Source organism: Meleagris gallopavo, chromosome 1 (genome assembly GCF_905368555.1).
Source record: "Meleagris gallopavo chromosome 1, MGAL_WU_HG_1.1, whole genome shotgun sequence".
Classification (NCBI taxonomy): Eukaryota; Metazoa; Chordata; class Aves; order Galliformes; family Phasianidae; genus Meleagris; species Meleagris gallopavo.
In genome coordinates this window covers 172907563-172919152 of record NC_139404.1, presented here as the reverse complement: position 1 = coordinate 172919152, position 11590 = coordinate 172907563, and the positions used below count along the sequence as shown (strand labels likewise).

The 11590-nt window shown below is 44.7% G+C and overlaps 1 long non-coding RNA gene across 12 annotated transcripts in view; it reads left to right on the top strand.

Moving 5' to 3' along the window:
• The window catches only part of LOC104917546 (uncharacterized), a 52370-nt gene that overhangs the window by 22314 nt on the left and 18466 nt on the right, over window positions 1-11590 (top strand). For 2 of the 12 annotated variants that reach the window (XR_014881073.1, XR_014881082.1), the window contains 3 exons: window positions 1097-1251; window positions 5920-5986; window positions 6777-6891. The exons of 3 other annotated variants lie outside the window; for them this stretch is intronic. This is a non-coding gene — a long non-coding RNA (uncharacterized LOC104917546). The remainder of the gene's footprint in view (window positions 1-1096; window positions 1252-5919; window positions 5987-6776; window positions 6892-11590) is intronic. 7 more of the 12 variants (XR_014881076.1, XR_014881071.1, XR_014881079.1 and 4 more) reach the window with 4 other exon arrangements.

The following is an 11590-nucleotide window of genomic DNA, read 5'->3' as shown; positions in this document are numbered from 1 at the left end:
TTAACTGATTTGATGAGCTTCAGTTCCTGATAAACATTTGCCTGTTCCACAGATGCTGTGTGTGTAACAGAGGGAAATTACTTCCCTGCAATGTGTGCCCATTTGAGATTATGTACTATTTTGTTAGCCTTTTTAAAGCACAGCCACTTAAGGTCATTACAGTCTCTAAATAAGGCTCTAATGCAATTTTAGATAAACTCGTCTTTTCAAAGTCGTATCAAACAAACATCTTGATAATGGAGTGTCTTGTCTCTGCAACAGGAGAATTAGTCTATGAGTAATCTGGGTGGTGCTGCAGCAAGTGTTTTGTTTTGAACTGATTCAAGCAGTTTATGGTCAAATTTAGAGACCAGTAGTGCACAGCAGCAAAACCTTGCATTCTTGTTCCTTTGTGCTTGTATATATAACCTTCCTGTGTTGTTGTGAACAACTCTGATCTTTGATACAGTAACTAGCTTCCTGCAGTAGGCAGAAGATAGAGCCTTAGCTGTGCTTGCAAGCTGCGTCAAGAATTTATCAGAGTTGCTGACTCCTAAAATGCAGGCAAGAGATGCCTGGGTACATATTATAAATGACTCTTTTCTCCTGGCCCACAGACTGTAAACAAGCTTGATGCAAATTCAGGCAAGGAAAGCACCATGCCAAGGAATTCATTGATTTCTTTGTGCTGTGACTCTGGTGGTCTGGGACTGCTAAAGCCATCTGTAAAAAGGCAACAAATGAAAATGCCTCCTCTGTGAAATTAGCAAGAATTTTAATTGCAGCAACCTTGAGCCATTCTGAAGCACATCAGAGCCCTCTTGCATCAGAGCAAAGAATAATATAGTTCTTATCCCAAAGCTCCCATGATGTGGTTAGCCAGGACTAAATGGGGAGTGAATCATGGCCTGGAAGAGACGAATCCGATCTGGGATATTCTTTTAAGCATTAAGATGAGCTTATTTGCTTGGGTGATTTCCACATGGAATTTGCCTGTTTTGAGCTTCTGTATAGCTGATGGGTGACATCACTGGATAGTTTTGGTCATTTTAGTGGGAAGTGCAGTATGATTTACAAGGGGAAAGCAAAGGAGGATAAAATCCCTCCTTTGTTTTAGGTGCTACATCTCCTGTGCAGTTTGCAATGTGGCTGGCACCATGTACTGTCCATGCTGATGGAATGGGACAAGAATAGGTACCAGGGATGATGACAGCTCCTGTGCATCACTGCAACGAGGCAACACAGTGCTGCAGGCTTCAGCAGCACTACCAGGTACCGTTGGGTCCGCAGGCATGATTGGGTGCTGTATGGATTGGAGCTCTCTAGGTATGGTTGAGTGCTGTATGACTGGGAGGTCTCCAAGTGCAGTTGGGTGCCATATGGATTGGAGGTCTCAAGGCTGCGGCTTGTTGGGAGGTATGAGCTCTGTGAAGCGAGTCCTGCCTTCCTATGTGGCACATGTGTGAAGTGGGAGCAGACCCCACTTCTGTTTTTAGTGGAGCTGTGTTCATATCCATCCATGGGATCCCTCCTGGAGGTCTCATCCCATGCCAGGAACACGGGATGTACACCACCCCAGCCATTGAGTGCTGCTGCTTGACTATAGCAGGAGGAGTTCCTAGAGGGACAGGGGCTCTGGGCACACAGCTCAGGAAACCATCAGTGCCCTTTGGGACCTCCACACTGTGGGTAGGGGCACCTGACAAAACATCAGGGAGCGCCTGACCCAGACGGCAAGATGTCCTCTCTTGTCACCCTTTTGGTAAATTTGTGCAGTCTCTCTTGAGTATTATTACACTGTGCATGTCTCAAAAGGAAATAGGAAGGAGCTTTGGATGGAAATTCTGAGCAATCAGCAATGGAGCAGAACCCAACCAACTTCCTGTAGCAGAGGCTGTGCTCTTCAGCTTGGAATGATCAGGGACCCTGAACTTTAAACAGAGCCTTCTGAAATTAGAAAGTGCTGGAGAAACTGTGAAACAGCAGCGAGATTGTCCTGGCTGTACGTACCCTGTAAAACAGATGGGATCAGGCCGGGTCTCAGCAGGGCAGCCACACTGCTTCGCTGCCCTCATGTCTCCCAGCACAGCTTGGCCATTGCCTCTGAGCCTTCCTGAGATGCTGTTTCTCCAGGCTTGGATAAAGCCAGCTCTTTTTGTTCCGGGGGTGGCGGTGGGAGAGGAGCTTGCTGTATATAAGGGCTCTGCCACTTGCTGAAGGGCGAGAGAACACACCCTGGCCTGTTTTGTTTACGACATAAATCACAGTGTCAAATTTGTCTTAGCTTCACCAGAGATGTGCCAGAGAGATTTTTATCCCATAACAGCATTACGCATGTACAGCTGCCATGAAAACACATGTGAATAGAGGGGGGGGGGGAAGATCTGGGATCTGAGAGCTTAATATCAGCATTGTCTGTTTTTTTTCTGTACAACCTCACCCCAATCAAAAAGTGGTTACCATGAATAGATAGTGCATGGAGGAGTATTATTACAGCATCAACACTTGTCTCCAGTTAATTAGTTTCACATCCAAGGACTGCTGAGTGTGTTATCTCATCCCAGGGAAGAGCCACTCCCACTAGCAATGTAATTCAACAGAGCTAGGAACCAAATGAATTGCCAGGCTGCAAAACCCTCTTTAACAATGGGATCCTCATTCCCCACGAGGAGGTGTGGTTTTCAGGCAGCCACTTTCAGCCTCTTGGATTACTTTGCTCAGCTGAAGGAGCTTATGCAATGCGTGTGTACTGTAAGTTCATATAAACCCATGTGAGATTTGCTAGAATCAAAAATTTAGCACTGAAAGTGTGCAAACCTCACACAGGTAAATACAGATAAAGGCTTCTTTTGTGCATGAGGAAAAAGGAATGAAAACGTGATTGTCCCGTACTGCTTCAGGTTTGTAAATATAATTTTCTAGAGAGCTGAACTTCAGCGCTAGAAATGGTGAAAGGGAAGGAAAGATGATAATTTCTCTTGGAAAGACTAGATAGCTGAATAGATGTTTGCCTGAACGTGTTGAAAATAAGAGAGCAAGAGATGCTGATCGTCAAAATGGTTCAGAGTCATGAAAAAGAGAGCCAGCGTTCAGTTCAAAGGGAGATGGATGGAGTGGGCAATTCCAGAATATGTGAAGATGGGAGCTTTGTGCAGCCTCATTGCTGGGCTTGCTTTCCGTGCTAGTGGCCAAGGGAAATAGCAAAACTAGACCAGAATAGTAAAGGCTCTAATCCCAATTCACTGTTTATACCCTGCTCATATCCAGACACTCTCAGAATGGGCTGCTGCATTTCACAACCGTGGGAAGGGCTCCCCAGCTGCATGATCCAAATGTTTTGAAGTGAAACATGGTACATTATATTAACTTGGTTCAGACAATCAGCTTTAAACATCTGAATCTCGTTTCTTGATGTTAATTCCTCTTGCTCAATCTTTATTTCAGCTGTGTGGAATTCTCAGACCTTTCTGACCCTGAGTTATTGTTTCCTGATGTTTTATTGCTAAGTCACTGAGGTTTCAGGGAGGCTGATGTTTCTGAAATGCGCACACCTTTGATTGTATGCATAGCCAGCATGTCAGACTGAACCTCTCACGTGTTCTGTATATATCATTGTCTCCACTGCTGTGTCCTCTGCAGTTTTACAATTCACCACACTTATCCGTGTGCCTCATTGATACAGTCCTCCTTAAAATGTGGTTATTATTTAAGGCTTTTCAAGCTCAGCCTCTGCATGCTGCAAAACTTGATCTAAGCTTACGTTCAATCTTGTCACTCATATACAGGTTCCATCTGTTCCCCTTTTCCTCTCCCTTTGCTGCTTGCCACATCCAGACCACATGCTGCTTGTACATTGTACAATAGGCATTTCTGCACACACACTTCTGAAAATATGTCTCTTAGTACTTTATTGTTAGCATATGTCTTGTTGCTTAAGGCAAGTTTTATCAGTAATGATTTTGTTGTTTGTAGACACGTAGAATAAAACAGGGTACTGATAAAATGTGACTGGAGGAGAGGAGATCTTTGATGCACCAGTTACAATGTTTATGCCAGCTTTCTGATCATGTTCCTATGCCATCGCTTCCCCAGATTCAGTAGTTGCCAGAGGATAACACCAGATCCTAACATCTCAGCAATGTAAGGACTGCTTTGCTCTGCATGTGCCTGCTCCATGTTGGTAGGGGTTCCCCAGCACCTCCTTCTTGGCTGTGCTTGGTTTACAGTTGCACTGCAGTGCCTTTATGTAATGGCTTTACATATTCTATCTGAGAAAAACAAATCCATGATAAACTAGTTCAGGAAGTGCCATCAGTGCTAGAAAGCCCTGTGCAGACCCTCCTCTTGCAGGAGCTGAGCTGACCTCCAGCTGCTTCCCCAGTGCATGAGTGGGAGTGGACCCATGGATGTGCAGTGGCCATGAATTAAGGCAGACAGATCCTCTGGAAGTCATCTCAGATCCTTCCCATCATACCCTGCTCCATACCTGCAAACAGATTACACTGAGTGCAGCTCCCAGTAATGTTCCTGGGTGTCTGCAGAGGGGATGGCACAGAGCCCATTATGCTGGATTATTGCCACTCGGGGATTTCCCACAACATCAGGAAAATCCCCACCAGCCCCATTTGCAGAAGTCCAAGACCTACTATGGTGATGATAATCTCTACTATTGGCACTTCAAAGTGCCAGAGCCGATGGCAAAAGCTTCATTCATGAGGACTACTGGAAAGAAGATGTGAGCAACCAGACATAAGCGCCCTTCTGCTTCTGCCTTCCACTACAGCCACGATTCATTGGGTGATTCCTGGCTCCTGTCCCACCATGTGGCTGCCATACCACCCTGTCTCCTCTGCTGCCCAGCAAAAGGTCTCCTGCTGAAAAGAGACAGGCAAGAAGAGCTTGTTTTCATCTACACCAGAATACTCCATTTTTGGCTATAAGATGCTCAAAACACCTGCTAACATTCTGCAGTGAGACTGCCACAGTGTCAATCTGCTAAGTGCTCATTGTGGTTCATCCACACAATCAGTGCACAGTCCATGCCTGACAAAGGCAGTTCCTAAAGCAAGCAGTCCCTTGGCAGCTCTCAGTGGAAAGGCCCACCAGGTACTTTGCATTTGTGTTCCAGTCTGACCAAAGCTTGAAGCTGTGGACCAGCCAGAACGAAGGCAGGAAGAACATGAACGAAGAGAACAGAGCAGAGCTCTTGGCAAGTTGTTGTGGATTAAAAAAGAAGGCAGGTAGGAACAGAGATAGAGCAAGTTTCAGGAGAAACAAGGGCTTCAAGTGGTGTTTGAGTATGGGAAAGAAATCAGTATCTGTGGTTTTCATTTGTGTTCAGAGTGCTAAAAGCAGAAGTGGTTGCTGGAGTCTGAACAGGAATCCAAGGCTGAGCTTGCAGCTTCCTCACAAATTGGAGGAGAAACTATTTGTTTGATTTACAGGCTCAGTGGTAGAAGAGCTCTTACTTGTAGAATTTTGCTTTTTTTTTTTTTGAAACAAAATGTGAGCAGTGGAGCTAATAACACTTGGTTTCCCACGGGTCTGTGTCCCTCTCTCCCCACTCTCCCATAAACAACAAGCCCAGCTCTCCCCTCCCTATGTGCTTTATGTTTCTTTGCTGAGCAGCACTCTGATCTGTAGGTGCCGGCTGACCAGCTAACACGTGCATGGTCAGCCTGCCTGCCTGCACCAACTAGTCAGCTGCTGGCTGCATTTCTCTAACTAAGGTCTCTGTCTTTTGCCCAGCCAACAACTAAATTTAGGAAGGAAGTCAGTGCAACTTCTACCTTTCTGTCTTATAGCAAAACAGGTAAAATTACTAATGGAGCTGGATGGGCACATTGAATCTGAGCTAAAATGTTCTGTCATATTAGCCTTGGATGTATCTTTAGGATGTCAGTCCAGGTTCTGGAAATCATTTATCTCTGTATTTTCCAGCTATTTTTAACCTGGATGTGGTCTGCAATTTGTTTCACACACAACTCTGAAATGGCACAGCTGAGGGGTGAGTGACTGCTGGGATTGGGGAAGGGGAAATCATGAGCTGCTTATGTTGGCACCGATGCTGAAAGAAGTGTTCATGAAATGATAGCTTTGGTTCCTCCCTCTGAGTTCTGTGTAAAGTGAAGTCCCACATTGCCCCACAGAAAGGCTGCAAAGATCAATATATTCACAGTCTGAATGCGCTCAGATGTAGGGCAAAAAGAGCTGGAGAAATCAAGGCATCCTGTGAAAAATCACCATAGACAATGGCCACTTTTGAAACATACAGTTTTCTGTCACAGTTCAACATGTTAGTACTGCCCACATCTGTGTGTACTGCCCTCTGTGTAGGCTCTCCTAAGAGAAGTCATTTCTGTGGAAGCCCAGTCACTCTATAGAGCGTGCATCAATTCACAGGATCGAGTTCTAACAACCCTTCATCTGAGCTTCTATCCATACAAACCTAGGGCTTGGTTTTATCTGGAAAATGCATAGGAAAAAGCTTTTTGAGCATTAATTTAAAAATGAGATCTCTAATTGCAAAGCATTTCTTTTCTTCAGATAAATATAGCTGATTGTAATGTGTGAGATCTGTCTTTTCCCTCTGTGTTCTGTTTAACGCTGTTTGTTAGACATGAAAGGAAAAGAGGATTAAAAGGGAGAGATGCTATCGTAAACAGCCCTTCAGGGTAGGTGGGAAAACAACAGTAACTCTCTGAAACAGAACACAGGGATGCCCTAAGGAAAAGGTTTTGAAAGTGTCCTGCATTTGAAAGTTAATGAGTAAATAAATCTCTAACATTACTTTAAAGGCTGACAGTGCCAGCTTTAACATCTCAAGCATTGCACCGCAACTGAGAAGAGACAAAGGGAATTTTTAATGGGCAATAAGTGGACTAATATTTTTGGATGCAAAGCTAAAAGCAGGTTAGTTCTGATGAGATGTGGGTTTGTTCTGTACTTCCTGACACAGCAGCTTTACTGTATAGGGTTTGTTTGCCTTACATTTCTGATGACGGGCCACATTTTCCTTTATAAAAAAAAAAAGAAAAAAAAAAGAAAAAAACAGATGATCTTAATAAATAATCTTTCTTTGAGCTACAGTAAATCCATTCAGTGAAGAGTTTGTGGGCCTTGGGCTTGTGTGGGCATGTGTCTGACCATCACCCTGCTGTCCTGCGGGTGCTTTATTACTAGATCATGTTGCTTGGTCCTCTCTGCCCTGCAGCACTGTGAGATCTCCTTGCACAGATCCTATGCTAGTGCAGGGCTGGTGGGCAGGCAGCCACATCGCTTCTCACCCCAAATAACTGCACGCTCTCTGCTAGTCCAGCCACAGTTGTGTCCCTTTTACACTTAGTGAGTTACATCCACAGTCCTGGATTTGACTGCTGTCTTTGGTGCCTTGCAAGTCCGGTCCTTCCCGGGAAGGAGTTAGAGCAGAACTGGTTGCTGCAAGGTAAGATCCCTGGCAGGAGTATTCCTTTGCTGCTGTCCTCACATCGCCAGCAGTGGGAGTATGATTTCTCCCTGTGCACTTCTCTCCCACGCTGTTGTACTTAAAATGAAGAAACTTGTGGTTACCGTGTTCATGGATGTCAGGCATTTCAGAGAAAAGCTAGCCATATCCAGAGCTTTTTTTTACAGCCTCCTCTGCGCATGGCTGTCATGAGCATTGAGGAGCTGCAGTGGCTTCCACAAGCGTGACTACACCTTGGTCAATATCAGACTTCCTATTTTGTTTGTGCCCCCCAAAAAACAAAACCAGATGTTTCTGGTGTAAACAGCTCATCTGTGCCCACTACCTATACAGCCCTATGCTAAAGAAAGACGACCTGCCCCTCACTTACTTGCTGCAGCCTGAGGAGGGCAGAAAGAGCTGCAGAGTGGGCAGGAGGAAGGGGAAAAGGAGGATACTGCTGGGGAAGAGGATTGGGAAGGATATATAGTTTGGAATGGAAATCTTATAGTAAGAGAACTGGCATCTAATGAAGGTTGGGAGAGAACTTCAGAACTTCATGGACTGTTTCACAAAGTTTCTTCCTAATCCCTATTTTTCTCAAAGCTGCTGTGCTTTTATGACAATATTGAGACTATCTGCCTGCATCAGCACAAGTTGCCAGCCTATAAAAAGAAGAGCGAATCAGCTCCCTAAGCTTTAGCCATCTGAACGTGAGGGAGCGCATGCCAGCCCATGACAGAACACATTAATAGCATCTCCACTCCCTTATCACAGCTGCTTTCTAAGTCACCCTTTTCCCGAGGGTCAGTCACCACCTTCCAATGCTTTCTCAGTTGATAAAAAATATTTAGTGTAATTTTTCTGCTCAGTTGTTATCCTAATCTGTCTGTTCACACCTTGATGCGGGATCCTTGCAGCCAAGGATCTGTACAGCTCCTTGGGATCCTTCTACCCTTTTCTCTGCACCACTCGGCCTCTTCCGTGTTGCATGATGATCAAGAACATCATCTGCTTTTGTGAGCTTGAAAACAGGTGGACAAAGGAACAGGCTTGACTCCTCTGTCCATCTCTTTTTCCTCTTCTCAGGGCCTTTCTCAGTACATTACCAGTATCTGTCTTCTCACTAGCTCTTTCAGGGTTAGTCTTTCTCGAGCATCTCTGTGCAAGTGACAGCCTTTCATTCGACTTCCTCCAGGGAATGCAGCCTTGAGCTGATACAGGTATGCAGAGACTGGTTCTCTTGCTCTGTTAGGGACAATACAATGGGAGGTTAGCTCTACTGTGCCCCTTTATACTGTGGAAGTTAGCAGCAAAAGTCTTAGATTTATACAACTCAAAACAACAACAACAACAAAACAACTCAATTTTAGTCTACCTTTAATACACAGATATGCATATACCTACATACATACAGAGACACATACACATGTAGCTCTTGCTCTGCCAAGTCCTGTGCAATTTCTGCCATCCTTCTGAGCAACTGGAGCATGAAAGTACAGAAGGAAGAGGGGATGGAGCTGTTTTGTTTATGAGCAAGAGGCTGCTTGCACAAGTAACCATGCTTGTGGTGCAGTCTCAGGCACTCAGACTGGTGTGAGGCTCCAGCGAAGCCTGTTGTGACCCTCTTTGGAAAAAACTCAAGAGTTCAGCTTTCTTCTGGCTGATAAAGTCAGTACTGTGAAGAAACCAGAAATACTAGTCCTGTTCAAGAGCTGTGCTGTGCCCCAGGCAAGAATACTAACACAGGATTCTCCCTTCAAATAAAAGAGAAACAATCAGATATTCTCACTGCAGGCCCAGGTGGAAGACTGTACTAGCTGGGAATATGCATGTTGTGTGGCTCCAACGGCAAAGATGTGTGGTTTCTGGGAGTACAAACCCATTGGGAAAAAGGATTTGTTCACGGTGCAGAAGCAAAGAGGAATTTAATCACCTGCCTTCTCTAGGTGAAAGTTAGGTGGTCTCAATGCTTCTTAGGTTTTGACTCACTGAAAACAGCATTGTATTCAGCAAAAGGTGAAACATGGGGGAGAGGAACTGCATGGGCAAGTATATGCAGCCAAGCAGATGGAGAAGGTGGGTACTCTGATACTGTTAAGACAAGTACTGCAGAAAGTGGGAGAGTTCAAAGAGAGCTACAAGAAAAATTTCCTTACAGTGAAAGAGATCAAATATAGAGCAAGGATAAGTCTGGGACTTTTCAATGGATGGAGGAAGCCTCTTGAGATAAAATCTATTGTCCTGTTTTCTGTCCTAGTCCATTGCCCGAAGACTCATGGCAAGAAGAAATAACAAGTGTGGAATACTGCCTAAGTATCATTTTAGCAGCACCAAAATCATTTTAGCAAATCCCATCACGGCTCAGGGAACAGCCAGTTTCTTTGCTTGTTTCTTACTCCTTCTGTGCCTTGCCTCATTCTAAACATGACACTTTGACTAAACAAAACATTCCTGTTACCTGCTCTGAAAAATCACACTGACATCCTTCCCTTCAGCCTTCATCCCTTCAGTGTGGCACAGGGCATAAGTCATCTGTTCAAATGCAAGTGTCAAGCTCAAATAAATGCTCATGGGACCCCAGTAACTGTAGTGACTGGATTTCCACTGACTGTAACAGGCAAGCTGTGCCCCAGGGCTCACTAATGCTTCCCATGAGCCTTGTGGATGCATAGTCAGAGACTTATAGACAGACCTATAATGTGCTACAGAAAAACAGCAGGCGCTGCAAGTGTCTCATGTCCTGCCATAGCAGGACTCTTTGGCAAGTATTTTAGAGTGAATGAGTCTCTCTATTGCATCTAGACTCCTAACTCTATCCCTGTCCAAAACTGGTGTGTATTTTTCCTTGGGACAGTGCCCAATCTGAAGAGTTAGTGTTTTCCACACAAAAATGCCTGCTTGGTAAACTTCCAAGAAGTTCTATTTTTGATTCAATGAAGAATGGCAGCTTTCCATGGAACTTAATTTTTTTTCTTCCTTTCTTTCCCCCATCCCCTTTTCTCCCCAAAACCAAGATTGCTCAAAAATCCGTAATTTTTCATTTGGAAGTGCTGCCAGGAAGCCTCATGGATGTCAGAGTTCAATTGTCTTGGTCTGCAGGAGGTTGGATGGTTTTTATAGTCATCCTTTCAAACTTGAAAAATGAGAGTAGTTCTTTTCTTTCTTTACCTTTTCATTGCACTGCTTTCCCTCCTCTTGAAGAGAGGACAGCAGAGGTTCTACTGTAGACCTCTGAAAACTCTGGTGCTTTAACACACTGCTCCTGCTCCCCAGCCCATATGGTAACTTGCAACCATGAAGGATTAGGTGTGGAGCCACAGCTGTTAAGCAGCTACTGGAACCCACTCCATGTCAGGGTAAAGATCTGCTGATGTGTGACTGCCTGAGAGCTGGAGATACACACAGATATTGCCGGAAGCCTTTTATCCTCCTGCATCCAAAGTTTGCTTACTTCAGTATGCAAGTTGTTCCATAGTCTGCAAACCACGTCCAAAATAGCTGAAATTTTCAGGACCGTGCCATCACCCTACTGGTTCCCACATTTTGATTAATTTTCTATCCCATTCTGCATCTCCAGAGTCTTCAGTGAGCAAGAACTGAGCGTCTTCCAAGTCATAATGATCCTCTCTTGTTCACTCTCTCACAAACAGAATCCCTTTGGCCAGCAGCCAGGGCTGCAATAAGGGCCAGGCACATACAAAGGCAGCTTAAAAGCACCTCAGCTTTGGGAAATCCTGCTGGGCTGTAAAAAGCTGCCCACAAACCCAAATCAAGCAAGGCTTGTCTGATAATTCTTTGGCATAATCCCCAAACTTGCTGAACAGCTTTTCCATACAAAGTATTTCCAGGTGGGTTATTAGGGCCTGTATCCCTTCCATCTTGTATCCTCTTGTGGTTGAAAAAGGCATTCTTTAGAGCAGGCTATTTTTTAAAGAAAGCCAAATATCCTCCTTTACATTTATGGTTCCTGTAAACCAGAAGGATACTTTGCAGGATGCAAACCCTTCCTGCCACAGCTTATAGGTCTCACCTCCCCACAGTGCTCATACAGGACTTCCAGTTACACAGATAATTTGTACTTTTCAAGGACGCTGGTACTGGTTCAAGTAGCAGTGTGCACACTCAGTACTAGCACAAAGGTGCTATGCTCTGTTAAACTAGTTT